This window comes from Triticum dicoccoides, chromosome 3B, assembly GCF_002162155.2.
Source record: "Triticum dicoccoides isolate Atlit2015 ecotype Zavitan chromosome 3B, WEW_v2.0, whole genome shotgun sequence".
NCBI lineage: Eukaryota > Viridiplantae > Streptophyta > Magnoliopsida > Poales > Poaceae > Triticum > Triticum dicoccoides.
Window position 1 is genome coordinate 764,398,512 of NC_041385.1, and position 15,856 is coordinate 764,414,367.

Below are 15,856 nucleotides of genomic sequence, written 5' to 3' on the forward strand. Positions count from 1 at the left end.
CCGTCATGATAGGGCGAGAGACCGATCGCTGTTCGAGAGGTTTTTCGAGTCCTTAAAGACTCATGCTGCTTCGAGCGAGGAGCTGGCTTTGTCCGGCCTAGGCGTGGATAGCGCCCCGAACTCGGTCTTCCGAATACTAGGGGCTTCGCCAAAATTTAAAATTATAGAATTCTATGGCTAAGTGAGAGTGATAAAGCATTATAAGTCCGATGGCCTTGTTCGTTGTGCTGAGCGCCTCCCTCGATGGACCAAAGAATGGGAAAAAGAGCGCTCAGGTTTATTCCGAACACCCCAGCACTCGTGGCATGGGGATAGAAGCCGACGACTTGCATCTCTCAGATTTAATAAACGACCGCACAGAAGGTAATATTTTAAATTCAAAAAAGTGTTTCTTAGCGCATATGAACAAGTTTTCAGTGCACCGGATAAACACGAGCGAGTTTACTCAAAAATTACATCCCTGGTACATTCATCCGCCACACGACGGGCACCCTTCAGGACGCCCTCATAATACATCTCAGGCCTGCGATGCTCCTTCCCCTCCGGTGGCCCCTCTGTCACCAGCTTCTCAGCATCCAGCTTGCCCCAGTGCACTTTAGCATGGGCAAAAGCCCTACGGGCACCTTCGATGCATACGGTGCACTTGACGACTTCAAGCCGGGGACAAGCATCTACCAGCCGCCGCACCAGCCCAAAGTAGCTCAAAGGCATGACCTTCCCAGGCCACAGCCGGCCTATCAGGCCCTTCATGGCCTGTTCGGCTGCCTTATGAAGCTCGACCAGCTGCTTCAGCTGGTCGCTCAGGGGCACCGGGTGTCCGGCCTCAGCATACGGGGACCAGAACACCTTCTCCGTCGAGCTCCCTTCCTCGGCCCGGTAGAATGCGGCGGCGTCGGATACACTGCGGGGCAGATCTGCGAATGCTCCTGGAGAGCTCCAGATTCGGGTAAGTAACAGGTAATTTACTTTCACATGCTTGCTTTGCATAAAGAATGCCTTACCCGCCGCAATCCTTTTCATCGCCTCAATTTCCTGGAGGGCTTTTTGGGCTTCGGCCTTGGCAGATTTGGCGCTTTCAAGTGCCGAGGCAAGCTCGGACTCTCGAGTCTTCGAGTCAAGCTCTAAACTCTCATGTTCTTTCACAAGAGCATCGAGCTCTTGCCGCACTTCCGCCACCCGCGCCTCTTGTTTCTCTCGCTCGGTGCACTCCATGTCTGCATTGTCTTCGGCCTTGGACAGCGCTTCCTTCAGGGTCACCACCTCGGTTGTGGCCCCTGTAATATTCACGTTGGTCCTGTCATTATTTGCAACCAGGTATTTATATATACACTAACATAAGGTACTACAAACCTTCCTTGTCCTCGAGCTACTTCTTGGCAAGGCCGAGCTCGTTCTCGGACCGCTCGAGGCTCTGCTTCAATGCATCGACCTCTGCAGTCAGTGCGGCAGAGGTCAGCAACGTAGCCTGCATTCCCATATTGACATATTTATGTTAGACTCCTGCGTATATCTTTTTAGATCCTCAGTCCGGCTTTTGTTTCCGAACACCAAACTGAGCATTAGGGGCTACTGTCTATGTGGTAACATTTTTACATGTTTTAAATACATACCTCAAAGCATGTTAGAAGGCTGGTACAGGCTTCTGTCAGCCCGCTCTTGGCAGACTGAACCTTTTTTATCACCGCACTCATAACAGTGCGGTGCTCCTCATCGTTGGAGACGCCCTTAAGCACCTACAGCAAATTGTCCGGCGCCTCCGGTTGGACGGAGGCCGCCGGCGTTGTTGGCTTGCCCTACTTGCGAGGGGGCCGCCTGCCGGACTCCGAAATCTCTGAAGGTTCCGGAGTGGTGTCCGGCCCAGGGCCGGACTTAGATCCCTCTGGGGCTTCATCCCCTTTGGTCCTGGGGTCAGGGGTCGCCTTACGGCGCCTCCAGGACCACCTCCTCCTGGTTTAGCCCCTTTTGGAACTCCACCTCGGCGTTGTCCGTAGGGCGAGGGGAGGTAGCCATCGGGAGTAAAGCGCTATTCACATCCAACGAATCCAGGGAGCCGCTCGACGAATCGCCGAGCTGAGCCTTGGGCCAACTGCATAATTGAATTCGGTGTCAGAAGGTACTGTATAATGGAGGAACGCCATGAGTTACTCTGGTATTCGGATACTTACGATTTGGCCAGAGGCTTGACCCTGGATGGCCATTCCTTTCCGCCGTCGTCGGCGTCGGAGGCATAGTCTGGAAGAAGGGTCTTCCCCTTCTTGGACCCGTTGGCCTCCCCACTTGGGGCGGCCTTCCTTTTCTTTCCTCCCCCCGCGGGAGGGGGAGAGGCTTCTTCTTCCTCCTCATCGTCTTCGGAGGCGGAGGGCGCTTCGGGGTCGTCGGGCGATGAATCCGACACCACCAGGCGCCGGGAAATCTTTCGAGTCCCCGTGGCCTTCTTCTTGGCCTTCTTCTCCAGCACCACATGAGGTGCCGGGACCAGCAACTTCGTTAAACGTGCATCTGCTGGGCCTTCGGGCAAAGGGGCCGGACAGTCAAACTGTTCGGACGTCCTCTTCCAGTGCTGTCAAAGGAGCGAGAGTTTAGATCCTACATAAAATCAAACTGTGAAAATCAAGAGTCATGTAAAGGACAAAAACGAGATTACTTTGGTGGCTTAGCGCTTTACGCAAAATCCGCAATCCTCGGTGACGGGAGGGGAGACCTCGGAGCTCTTGAATAGCACCTTCCAGGCATCCTCGTGCTTTGTGTTGAAAAGCCTGGACAAAGTCTGGTGCTGGGCCGGGTCGAACTCCCATAAGTTGAAAGCCCGTCGTTGACACGGGAGGATCCGGTGGGAGAGCATGACCTGGACTACATTGACAAGTTTAACCCTCTTGTTCACCAGGTCTCGGACGCAGGTTTGGAGTCCGGTCACCTCTTCCGGATTACCCCACAACAGGCCCGTCTCTTTCCAGGATGTGAGCCATGTGGGGATGCCAGATCGGAATTTGGGGGCCGCTGCCCATTTAGGGTCACGCGGCTGGGTGATGTAGAACCACCCCGATTGCCACCCTTTGATGGTTTCCACGAAGGCGCCCTCGAGCCATGTGACGTTGGCCATCTTGCCCACCATGGCGCCTCCGCACTCTGCTTGCCGGCCGACCACGACCTTCGGCTTGACGCTGAAGATCTTCAGCCATAGGCCGAAGTGAGGCTTGACGCGGAGGAAGGCCTCGCACACGACGATAAACGCCGAGATGTTGAGGATGAAGTTCGGGGCCAGATCATGGAAATCCAGGCCATAATAGAACATGAGCTCCCGGACAAATGGGTGAAGTGGGAAGCCCAGTCCACGGAGGAAATGGGTGAGGAACATCACCCTCTCATGGGGCCTAGGGGTGGGGATGAGTTGCCCCTCATCTGGGGGCCGGTGCGCGCTGTCGTTAGACAAGTATCCGGCCTCCCTCAATTTTTTGATGTGCCCCTCCGTGATGGTGAAGGCCATCCATCTACCTCCCGCTCCAGACATGATTGGAGAAGGTTGAGGTGGGAAGTGCGGACTTGGGCGCTGGAGCTCGAGTGCACGGAAATGGATAAGCAAAGGAGTAAGAAGGCGTAGATTGAGAGGGCGGATCCTTATCCCCTTATATGGGCGGCCGAAACTATGTGCCCCCACCAGCCTAGTAAAACTCATTTATCTCCCAAAGCATCGCGATTAATGGCGCGGTTGGGTTACACACGCCCGTATTGATGAGAATCCTGGAATAAGGGGACACGATCTCTGCTTTGATAAGACGTGCCAAGGAAACCGCCTCGCTAGACGCGCTGAGGTGGGTCAGTAAAACGATTCGAATAAAGGCTTGGCCATAGCATGACATGCTACGGAATACGTTAGCAGATTAGATTTGCGTAAATATTATTCTCTCTACGGTGGTATGTGGAAATTATTTTGCAGAGCCGGACACTATCCTTGTGTTCAACATCTTCTATGAAGTATTCGGAGGAGGAACCCGCCTTGCAATGTCGAAGACAATTTGCGCGCCGGACTCGTCATCATTGAAGCCTGGTTCAGGGGCTACTGAGGGAGTCCTGGTTTAGGGGGTGTCCGGATGGCCGGACTATGACCTTTGGCCGGACTCCCGGACAATGAAGATACAAGATTGAAGACTTCGTCCCGTGTCCGGATAGGACTTTCCTTGGCGTGGAAGGCAAGCTTGGCGATATGATATGTAGATCTCCTCCCATCGTAACCGACTCTGTGTAACCCTAGCCCTCTCAGGTGTCTATATAAACCGGAGGGTTTTAGTCCGTAGGACGGAAGAACAATCATACCATAGGCTAGCTTCTAGGGTTTAGCCTCTCTGAACTCATGGTAGATCAACTCTCGTACTACCCATATCATCAATATTAATCAAGTAGGAGTAGGGTTTTACCTCCATCGAGAGGGCCCGAACCTGGGTAAAAACATCGTGTCCCTTGTCTCCTGTTACCATCCGCCTAGACGCACAGTTCGGGACCCCCTACCCGAGATCGGCCGGTTTTGACACCGACAACTACGATAGATCCCCTATACTTGTGGGTCATCAAGACTCTTTTCTGGTGCCGTTGCCGGGGAGTGAAGCGCCTTTGGTAGGTAGAATTTGGTAAGGAAAAATTTATTTAGTGTGCTGAAATTTTCTGTCACTTGTTACTATGGAAAGTAATTGTTTGAGGGGCTTGTTCGGGGTATCTTCACCCCGTCCGGTTGAGCCAAGAGTTGCTCCTCAACCCACTGAACCTACTGAATCTATTGAAGATGAAACTGCTTTTCAGATTCCTTCGGGTATGATGGAAAAACTGCTAGCTAACACTTTCGCAGGAGATGGAACAAAGCATCCTGACGAACATCTACGCTTCATAGATGATATTTGTGGACTATTTAAGCTTGCAGGTATACCCGATGATGTTGTTAAGAAGAAGCCTTTCCCTTTATCTTTGGGGGGAGATGCATTGACATGGTATAGGCTATGTGATGATACGAGATCATGGAACTATAAAAGAGTGAAATTGGAATTTCATCAAAAGTATTACCCTATGCATCTTGTTCATCGTGATCGCAATTATATATATAATTTTTGGCCTCGCGAAGGAGAAAGCATCGCTCAAGCTTGGGGGAGGCTTAAATCAATGTTATATTCATGCCCCAACCATGAGCTCTCAAAATTGACAATTCTCCAGAATTTTTATGCTCGGCTTTCTGATAACAATCGCACCATGCTCGATACTTCTTGTGCTGGCTCTTTTATGATGAAGTCTATTGAATTTGGATGGAATCTATTGGATAGAATTAAACGCAACTCTGAAGATTGGGACCCCGACGAAGGTAAGGAGTCAGGTATGACACCCAAGTTTGATTGTGTTAAATCTTTTATGGATACCGATGTTTTCCGTAAGTTTAGCACTAAATATGGACTTGACTCTGAGATAGTAGCTTCTTTTTGTGAATCTTTTGCTACTTATGTTGATCTCCCCAAGGAGAAGTGGTTTAAATATCATCCTCCCATAGAAGTAAAAGTAGTTGCACCTATTAAAGTTGAAGAAAAGATTGTCACTTACAATGATCCTATTGTTCCTACTTCTTATGTTGAGAAACCCCCTTTCCCTATTAGAATGAAGGATCATGCTAAAGATTCAACTGTTGTTCGTAAAAGCAATATTAGGACTTATACACCTCCTGAGCAAGTCAAAGTAGAACCCAATATTGCTATTGTTAAAGATCTCTTGTCGGATAATATTGATGGGCATGTTATTGAATTCACTGGTGAAACTGCTAGAATTGCTAAACCCTATGATAGAGATAAACATAGACCTATGGTAGGCGTGCCTGTTATTTTTGTTAAAATAGGAGATCATTGTTATCACGGCTTATGTGATATGGGTGCTAGTGCTAGTGTTATACCCATTGACTTATACAAAGAAATTATGCATGAGATTGCACCTGCTGAGTTAGAAGAAATTGATGTTACAATTAAACTTGCAAATAGAGATACTATATCTCCAATGGGAATTGTTAGAGATGTTGAAGTCTTGTGTGGGAAAACCAAATATCCTGCCGATTTTCTTGTTCTTGGTTCTCCACAAGATAGCTTTTGTCCCATTATATTTGGTAGACCCTTCTTGCGTACTGTTAATGCTACGATAGATTGAAAAAAGAATGTTGTTACTGTTGGCTTGGATGATATGGTTCATGAGTTTAATTTCTCTAAATTCAGTAAACAACATCATGAGGAAGAATTGCCTAGTAAGGATGAAATTATTTGTCTTGCCTCTATTGCTGTACCTCCTAGTGATCCTTTAGAACAGTATTTGCTAGATCATGAAAATGATATGTTTATGAATGAAAGAAGGGAAATAGATGAAGTATTCTTTAAACAAGAACCTATTCTGCAACATAATTTACCTGTTGAAATCCTAGGGGATCCCCCTCCACCCAAGGGTGATCCCGTGTTTGAGCTTAAACCGTTGTCGGATAATCTTAAATATGCTTATCCTGATGAAAAGAAAATATATCCTGTTGTTATTAGCGCTAACCTTTCACAGAATGAAGAAGAAAGATTATTGAAAACTCTGAAGAAGCACCATGCTGCCATTGGATATATTCTGGATGATCTTTAAGGGCATTAGTCCCACTCTATGTCAACATAAAATAAATTTGGAAGCTGATGCCAAACCAGTTTGTGACCCTCAACGATGTTCGAATCCTAAAATGAAAGAAGTGGTAAGAAAAGAAGTACTCAAGCTTCTGGAGGCAGGTATAATTTATCCCGTTGCTGATAGTCAGTGGGTAAGTCATGTTCATTGTGTCCCTAAGAAGGGAGGTATTACTGTTGTCCCTAATGATAAAGATGAATTGATCCCTCAAAGAATTATCACAGGACATAGGATGGTAATTTATTTTCGTAAGTTAAATAAAGCTACTAAGAAAGATCATTACCCCTTACCTTTTATTGATCACATGCTAGAGAGACTATGCAAACATACACATTATTGCTTTCTAGATGGTTATTCTGGTTTCTCTCAAATACCTGTGTCAGCTAAAGATCAATCAAAGACTACTTTTACATGCCCTTTTGGTACTTTCGCTTATAGACGTATGCCTTTTGGTTTATGTAATGCACCTGCTACCTTTCAAAGATGCATGATGCCTATATTCTCTGACTTTTGTGAAAAGATTTGTGAGGTTTTCATGGATGACTTTTCCGTCTATGGTTCCTCTTTTGATGATTGCTTAAGCAATCTTGATCGAGTTTTGCAGAGATGTGAAGAAACTAATCTTGTCTTGAATTGGGAAAAGTGCCACTTTATGGTTAATGAAGGTATTGTCTTGGGACACAAAGTTTCTGAGAAAGGTATTGAAGTTGATAAAGCCAAGGTTGATGCTATTGAAAAGATGCCATGTCCAAAGGACATCAAAGGTATAAGAAGTTTCCTTGGTCATGCGGGATTTTATAGGAGGTTCATTCAGGACTTCTCAAAAATCTCTCGGCCTCTGACTAATTTATTATAAAAAGATGTACCGTTTGTCTTTGATGATGATTGTGCAGAAGCATTTGAAATACTTAAGAAGGCACTAGTCTCTGCACCTGTTGTTTAGCCACCTGATTGGAATTTACCCTTTGAAATTATGTGTGATGCTAGTGATTATGCTGTAGGTTCTGTTCTAGGGCAGAGAGTTGATAAGAAATTAAATGTTATCCATCATGCTAGTAAGACTCTAGATAGTGCTCAAAGAAATTATGCTACTACCGAAAAGGAATTTTTAGGAGTGGTGTTTGCTTGTGATAAGTTTAGATCTTATATTGTTGATTCCAAAGTTACTATTCACACTGATCATGCTGCTATTAAGTATCTTATGGAAAAGAAGGATGCAAAACCTAGACTTATTAGATGGGTTCTCCTGCTTCAAGAATTTGATTTGCATATTGTTGATAGAAAGGGAGCTGAGAACCCCGTTGCAGACAACTTGTCTAGGCTAGAGAATGTTCTTGATGACCCACTACCTATTAATGATAGCTTTCCTGATGAGCAATTAAATGTCATAAGTACTTCTCGTAGCACTCCATGGTATGCTGATTATGCTAATTATATTGTTGCTAAATTTATACCGCCTAGCTTCACATACCAACAAAAGAAAAAGTTTTTCTATGACTTGCGACATTACTTTTGGGATGACCCACATCTTTATAAAGAAGGAGTAGATGGTATTATTAGACGTTGTGTACCTGAGCATGAACAGGAACAGATCCTACGCAAGTGTCACTCCGAAGCCTATGGAGGACATCACGCTGGAGATAGAACTGCACATAAGGTATTGCAATCCATTTTTTATTGGCCTACTCTCTTCAAGGATGCCCGTAAGTTTGTTTTGTCTTGCGATGAATGTCAAAGAATTGGTAATATCAGTAGACGTCAAGAAATGCCTATGAATTATTCACTTGTTATTGAGCCATTTGATGTTTGGGGCTTTGATTATATTGGACCTTTTCCTGCCTCTAATGGTTACACTCATATTCTAGTTGCTGTTGATTACGTTACTAAGTGGGTAGAAGCTATTCCAACTAGTAGTGATGAGCACAACACTTCTATTAAAATTCTTAAGGAAGTTATTTTTTCGAGGTTTGGAGTCCCTAGATATTTAATGACTGATGGTGGTTCACACTTCATTCATGGTGCTTTTCGTAAGATGCTTGCTAAATATGACGTTAATCATAGGATTGCATCTCCTTATCATCCTCAGTCTAGTGGTCAAGTAGAATTGAGCAACAGAGAGCTCAAATTAATTTTGCAAAAGATTGTCAATAGCTCTAGAAAGAATTGGTCCAAGAAACTTGATGATGCATTATGGGCCTATAGAACTGCATATAGAAATCCTATGGGTATGTCTCCGTACAAAATGGTCTATGGAAAAGCTTGTCATTTACCTCTCGAACTAGAACATAAGGCATATTAGGCTATTAAAGAGTTCAACTATGATTTCAAACTTTCCAGTGAGAAGAGGTTATTTGATATTAGCTCACTCGATGAATGGAGAGCCCAAGCATATGAAAATGCCAAGTTGTTTAAAGAAAAAGTTAAAAGATGGCATGACAAAATGATACAAAAGCGTGAGTTTAATGTAGGTGATTACGTATTGCTATACAACTCTCGTTTAAGATTTTTTGCAGGAAAACTTCTCTCTAAATGGGAAGGTCCCTACATTATCGAGGAGGTCTATCATTCCGGTGCCATAAAAATCAACAACTTCGCAGGCACAAATCAGAAGGTGGTAAACGGTCAAAGGATCAAACACTACATCTCAGGAAATCCTATAAATGTTGAAACTAATATTATTGAAACCGTGACCCCGGAGGAGTACATAAAGGACACTTTCCAGAACGTTCCAGACTCAGAAAATGAATAAGTATGTGGTACGGTAAGTAAACCGACTCCAAAACAATTTTTAAGGCAATATTTCTCTGTTTTAGAATATTTAGGAAAATAGAAAAATAAGTAGCAGTCCGGGGAGGACACGAGGTCTCCACGAGGGTGGAGGGTGCGCCCTACCCCCCTGGGCGCGCCCCCCTACCTCGTGAGCACCTCATGTGCCCTCCGGACTCCGTCTCCTTGCACGATACATATTTTGGTCGGTAAAAATTCATTATATATACTCCCGAAGGTTTTGACCACCGTATCACGCAAATATCCTCTGTTTTCGTTTCGAGCTGTTTCCGTTGCAGATTTAGAGCACCATGACTTCTCCCTCTTCCAGCAACGAAGACAAGGATGCTTGGCTATTGAAGATAGAGTTGAAGAGAGAGGAACCAGAAGAAATCAGCAAGGATGAAAGGATCAAGAAGTCCATGGAGGTTCAAGCTCCGATGGTGAACGAAGAATACATCCCTCAACCCTTACCTAACCTTTTCACTCCAACAGAGATTGAAGCTTTCAAGATGATCGAGTTAGCCCGCATACAGAACAAGTATCTTACACAGGAGAATATTTTGTTGAAGGACCATATTACTGGGCTCAAGGGCATTATCCGCAAGTTGGAGGAGCTTTTACGCTCGATGTGCGATTATCCACCGTCATCTTCACCACCTCCATCACCTCCGAGGAAATAATCACATGGGTATGGGCACTCTCCTTGGCAACTGCCAAGCTTGGGGGAGGTGCCCTGGTATCGTATCACCATCACAACTCCTATCTTTACAGTTTTTCTTAGTTCGATCCTATTAGTAGTATCTTGATTTAGTAGAATAAAGTCATGGCATGATCTAGTTTTGAGTTTTGCTTTATGATCTTTCCTTGTAATCGAGTCCGTGAGCTTTATAATAAAGATTAGTGTTGAGTCAAGGGCTTGAAGTATTTTGCCATGATCTTGGGAAAGTAAAAGAAAAAGAATGAAAAGAATCAAGAGTTCGTATTGATCTTATTAGAAGTAGTGACTTCACATAGAAAGAGTATGATGATTTAAAGTTGTTGGGAGTTGGCAAGTATAGCTTTGGTCATCGTTGCAATTAATAGGAAGTAATAAGGAGAGAGAGGTTTCACATATAGATATATTATCATTGACATCTTTTATGGTTGGGAGCACTCATTAAAATATGACATGCTAAAGAGTTGAGGTTGGACAAGGAAGACAACATAATGAGTTATGTTTTCTTACATTCGAGATAAAGTATGTTGTCATGGATCCTCTACCGTGTTGAGCTTGCCTTTCCCCCTCATGCTAGCCCAATTCTCAGCACCAAGTAGAAATACTACTTGTGCTTCCAAACACCCTTAAACCAGTTTTGCCATGAGAGTCCACCATATCTACCTATGGATTGAGTAAGATCCTTCAAGTAAGTTGTCATCGGTGCAAGCAATAAAAATTGCTCTCTAAATATGCATGACTTATTAATGTAGAGAAATAAGCTTTGTACGAACTTGTTGTGGACGCAATAAAAGCGACAGACTGCATAATAAAGGTTCACATACAAGGGGCAATATAAAGTGACGTTCTTTTGCATTAAGATTTTGTGCATCAACCCTAAACGCGCATGACAACCTCTGCTTCCCTCTGCGAAGGGCCTATATTTTATTATTATCCTCTACCTTACAAGAGTCATGGTGTTCCTCACCATTCCTTTTTCATTTTATCCTTTGGCAAGCTCAGCATGTTGGAAAGAGTATGATATACATATCTAATTGGATGTGGGGGAGAATGAATTGTTATTGTTGACATTACCCTTGAGATAAAAGGTTGTGGGGCAAAACTATAAGCCCCTATCTTTCTCTGTGTCCGATTAAAACTCCGTAACCACAAGTATCGCATGAGTGCTAGCAATTATGAAGGCCTAATGATAGTTGAGTATGTGGACTTGCTTTTAAGCTCTGACATAGACTCTTTCCGATGTTATGATAAATTGCAATTGCTTCAATGACTAAGATTATAATTGTTAGTGCCCAATAATGTTTCTGATTCATGCTTTGGCTTTGTGAATAGGTCATTACTTGAACATGAGTAATCATATGACAAAATCTATTTATATTGTTGTTATGAAATAATCATGATGCCTTCATGTCCGTATTTTATTTTTATCGACGCCTCTACCTCTAAACATGAGGACATATTTATTGTTATCGACTTTTCGCTTGAGGACAAGCAAGGTCTAAGCTTGGGGGAGTTGATACGTCCATTTTGCATCATGCTTTTATGTCAATATTTATTGCATTATGGGTTGTTATTTCATGTTATGTCACAATACTTATGGCTATTCTCTCTTATTTTACAAGGTTTACATGAAGAGGGAGAATGCCGGCAGCTAGAATTCTGGGCTGGAAAAGGAGCAAATATTGAAGGACTATTCTGGGCAACTCCAAAAGTCCTGAAACTCCACGGAACACCTTATATTAAATAAAGAAAAATCGTCACCAAAGATGAAGGCCAGGGGGCCCACACCCTGCTCACGAGGGTGGGGGGCGCCCCCCCTGGGCGCGCCCCCTACCTCGTGGGCCCCTTGGTGGCTCTCCGACGCCCATCTTCTCCTATATGAAGTCTTTCGATGAGAAAAAAACGGAGAGAACCTTTTGGGACGAGACGCCGCCGCCACGAGGCAGAACCTTGGCGGAACCAATCTAGGGCTCTGGCGGAGCTTTTCTGCCGGGGACACTTCCCTCCGGGAGGGGGAAATCATTACCATCGTCATCACCAACGCTCCTCTCATCGGGAGAGGGCAATCTCCATCAACATCTTCACCAGCACCATCTCATCTCCAAACCCTAGTTCATCTCTTGTATCCAATTCTTGTCTCCAAGTCCGGGACTGGTGCTAGTAGTTTGCTAGTAGTGTTGATTACTCTTTGTAGTTGATGCTAGTTGGTTTATTTGGTGGAAGATCATATGTTCAGATCCTATATGCACATTATTACCCCTCTGATTATGAACATGAATACGCTTTGTGAGTAGTTAGGTTTGTTCCTGAGGACAAGGGAGAAATCTTGCTATTAGTAGTCATGTGAATTTGGTATTCGTTCGATATTTTGATAAGATGTATGTTGTCTAACCTCTAGTGGTGTTATGTGAACGTCGACTACATAACACTTCACCATTATTTGGGCCTAGAGGAAGGCATTGAGAAGTAATAAGTAGATGATGGGTTGCTAGAGTGACAGAAGCTTAAACCCTAGTTTATGTGTTGCTTCGTAAGGGGCTGATTTGGATCCACATGTTTCATGCTATGGTTAGGTTTACCTTAATACTTTTGTTGTGGTTGTGGATGCTTGCAATAGAGGTTAATCATAAGTGGGATGCTTGTCCAAGTAAGGGCAGTACCCAAGCACCGGTCCACCCACATATCAAATTATCAAAGTACCGAACGCGAATCATATGAGTGTGATGAAAACTAGCTTGACGATATTCCCATGTGTCCTCGGGAGCGCTTTTCCTATTATAAGAGTTTGTCCAGGCTTGTCCTTTGCTACAAAAAGGATTGGGACACCTTGATGCACTTTATTTACTTTTGTTACTTGTTGCTCGTTACAATTTATCTTATCACAAAACTATCTGTTACCACTTATTTCAGTACTTGCAGAGAATACCTTGCTGAAAACCGCTTATCATTTCCTTCTGCTCCTCGTTGGGTTCGACACTCTTACTTATCGAAAGGACTACGATAGATCCCCTATACTTGTGGGTCATCAGGGTGCGAGATTTGTTATCATGGTATTAATTAAATTAATGGCTTATAATCTTCGTATCGGTGGCACCATGACAAAAAGTAAAGAACGAAATACTATTAAGCCTTTTCTTTGGTTCTCTCTGCTGACAATAACACAAGAATGAAATGTGATGTAGTTGTGAATCTTGACCATTCCAAAAAAGAACAATTTATATCCCCGTCGTACTTAAACGGTTTCTTAGAATATACTTATTGGATGTGGATTGTGTTTATTTCAGTAGATTTGGAACATGGAGAAAATTGTGATGGTATATGTTAGTATTGTAAGGACCAGAAAACTAGGTGCGGTGGGGCGGGGGGGGGGGCGGGGACGGTGGTCCTTCGCAGAGCGAGCCTGCGGATCCAGGCGGGAACACCGTGAGGCAATGGTGTGAGAACGTTGGAAAGGCAGCAACACATGCAACCAAGAGAGGTGCTATATGTCCTATCCCACGACAACATATATTAGTATTGTAAGGACCAAAAAAACTAGATGCAATTTTCTAACATATGCATTTTTTTTGTTTTATGAGGAAAGCATGCATGTATGAGTTGTCAAGGTTGTCTTGTTCAAAAAAAGGAGTTTCCGAGGAAAAAAGGAGAATGTCAAAGCGGCCGACAATCACCCTCACGAAGGAATTGAGCGTCTGTCGTATATCTAGGTCGCTGAAGAGAACCAAATGTGTGGTGTCATGGTGGAGGAGGAGCACACCATCGGAGAGTCATGGTCTTCGCCGCCTCGAGATCACAAGTGTAGCGAATGTGCCAGCGTGCGACAAATGTCATCTTTTTTGTGGGCCAACAACGATTCGTTTCCTACTAAAACGAACATGATCAATAAAGATCTCTTGGCACTAATTCTTAATCCGAATAAAAACACGCGGCGGTCCCTCAAAAAAACACGCAGTGGAATGAAACATAGCCATAAAAAATTCTTATTTTAAATACTAGAGCGTACTGGCCGAATTATGCCTATACGCGTGGCAGCTAAGGGACAGAGAATACCGAATAATACCTCGTTTCCAATCATGAGTTGTCAATTGTTCTAATGCCCAGGCCATCCCAGACGAGCGTTCCTCAATCCTCATCCTCTTCTCACGGATTCTATATAAGCACACATGACCCTGAGACGTAGACAGACACAAATCTACCTCCTCTCATCTTCCTTTCCCTGAGCCAGCCAACGAAGGAGCAATGGCGCCGAAGCAGAAGGGTGGTAATGGGCGGCAAAAGATCGCCATCCGGCGGATCGAGAAGGAGAGCGCCCGACGGGTGTGCTTCTCCAAGCGGCAGCAAGGTCTTTTTATCAAAGATGGTGGTGATGTGCGGCGCTGAGGTAGCCATCGTCGCCTTCTCACCCGGCGGCAAGGCCTTCTCCTTCGGCCACCCCTCCGCCGAGGCCATCATTGACCGCTTCCTGGCAGGGGGCGGTGCAGAAGTCCTGAGCGTCGCTAACGATAACGAGCTGAAGAAGTTGCACCTTCAGCATGGCGAGTTGCGCATGTTGTTGAAGGAGGTGAAGGGACGCAAAGAGTGCGTGCAGGAGGCCATGGCAAAGGAGCGTGCTGCGGGGGATCAGATTGCGATGTGGCTCAACCCCAAACTATGCGACATGGGGGAGAAAGAGATGATAGCCTTCGCCGCGAAGCTGATGGTGGTGCGGGCTGCCATCTTGGAACGCACAAACCAGGCGCTCCTGGATGAGCAGAACATCCATCGCATGCTCCAGGCGCCCGCGCCTCCGCTACAGCCGCTCTTCGGTGGCAGTACCTTTGAGTTTGGTAGCAGCAGCAGCGCCAACACTGGGATGGAAATGCAACAGATGCATATGGCGATGCCTCCGATGCAGGAGTTCGATGCCGGAATGGATATGCACCATATGCCAATGGAGATGCATCCGTCACTGGGTTCGGCCTACGAGATGGATATGCAGCAGATTCTTATGTCGACTCCTCCGCCATCCAGATTTGACGCCGGGATGGAGATGGAGCAGATGGTTACAGTGATGTCGCCGCAACTAGAGTTCGCCACGGAGGCAGAGATGCAGCAGATGTTTATGGCGATGCCTCCGATGTCGGAGTTTTCCGCCGGGATGGAGATACTGCCGCCCGCGGGAATAGCCGCGGGGGTAGAGATGGTGCAGCAGGGGGCCGGGCCGAACATGGGCTTTCCGTGCGGAGGAGGAGACAAGATCCATACCGAGTCCGAGTCCGAATCCGAGTGACTTAATCAGTCCGAGTGAGACTATCCATTGATCCATTGCATGCATGGATGGATGCCGATCTATTAGTTCATTGCCACTCTATTTATATTATTCATCTTGCTTGATTGATCTACCTGGGTGCAAGATTTGTTATCGTGGTATTAATTAAATTAATGGCTTGTAATCTTCGTATCGGTGGCACCATGACAAAAAAGTAAAGAACGAAATACTATTAAGTCTTTTCTTTGGTTCTCTCTGCTGACAATAACACAAGAATGAAATGTGATGTAGTTGTGAATCTTGACCATTCCAAAAAAGAACAATTTATATCCCCGTCGTACTTAAACGGTTTCTTAGAATATACTTATTGGACATGTGGATTCTGTTTATTTCAGTAGATTTGGAACATGGAGAAAATTGTGATGGTACATGTTAGTATTGTAAGGACCAGAAAA

General features: G+C 44.9%; 1 pseudogene; it reads left to right on the forward strand.

Moving 5' to 3' along the window:
* Positions 1-14,392: 14,392 nt before the first annotated feature.
* On the forward strand, positions 14,393-15,422 carry LOC119279953 (annotated as a pseudogene).
* Positions 15,423-15,856: the final 434 nt, after the last annotated feature.